This window comes from Fragaria vesca, unplaced genomic scaffold, assembly GCF_000184155.1.
Source record: "Fragaria vesca subsp. vesca unplaced genomic scaffold, FraVesHawaii_1.0 scf0513160_u, whole genome shotgun sequence".
In the NCBI taxonomy this organism is placed as follows: Eukaryota; Viridiplantae; Streptophyta; class Magnoliopsida; order Rosales; family Rosaceae; genus Fragaria; species Fragaria vesca.
Genome location: NW_004443448.1, coordinates 578,093 through 579,087, shown reverse-complemented (window position 1 = coordinate 579,087; position 995 = coordinate 578,093). Strand labels below are relative to the sequence as shown.

Sequence of the window (995 nt, the reverse complement as noted above, 5' to 3'; positions counted from 1 at the left end):
CGTGTGTGTGTATATATATATATATATATCATGTCTAAACATCTTTATTTATTCAAAAGGTACAGATTTTGCCAATGAACCACTTTTCGGTCATATTTTTCGATCATAGCCAACCAGTATCTAGATATATATGACATGATCATTTCTGAAAAATTTCAGCTAAATTAGTGATCGTTAAGATGTCGAAACTATATGATTACAATGAATGAACCAAATCTATTCAATAGAAACCGTTCGTGTAATTCATAGTTTTGAATACCTTAATGATTATCAATTTGGCTGAAATTTTGTAGAGATGATATACTCATATATACCTAAAAGATGGATGGTTGAGATGAGAAATATGATCGAAAAGTATGTCAATTAAGGAAATCCGTATCTTTTGAATAAATAAGGAGGTTTGTATATGAAAAGGCCTGATATATATATATACATATATATGTATATATATATACAATTTCCATTTTTGCACCACTTCCCGACCGAATTTCCTCAAACTTCCTTCTAGACATATCTAGATCATCTTGTGTAGATCATCTCTGCAAAATTTCAGCCAATTTGGTGATCGTTAAGGCTCTCAAAATCGAAAAACAAATTGACGGCCTGTATTCTGTCCGGTTCAGGTATATAACAGAAAAACGCAAGTTTGAGGGCCTTAACGATCACCAAATTGGCTGAAAATTTTGCAGAGATAATCTACACAAGATGATCTAGATATGTCTAAAAAGGAAGTTTGAGGAAATTCGATCGGGAAGTGGTGCAAAAAATAGATTTCCGCACCAAAAAACTTTGGTGCGGACGTCCGCACCTGAAACGGATTGTGTGTATATATATATATATATATACAGAAACGTTACCAAAGCGGACGTCCACACTCGGACTTAAAGTGTGGATGTCTCTCCGTTCGCCACCGTACGACACAGCGAGGGCGTGCCTCCACCCCAGCGGACTCCTGCAACGTCCCGAGTTTAGTGGACTCCTGCGAGTCCACCGAA

The 995-nt window shown here is 36.5% G+C and overlaps 1 protein-coding gene across 1 annotated transcript in view; it reads left to right on the top strand.

The window, feature by feature from the left end:
• LOC101293364 (ABC transporter C family member 3-like) overlaps window positions 1-995 on the top strand; it is an 11,211-nt gene that overhangs the window by 5,088 nt on the left and 5,128 nt on the right. The gene's annotated exons all lie outside the window — the stretch shown is intronic.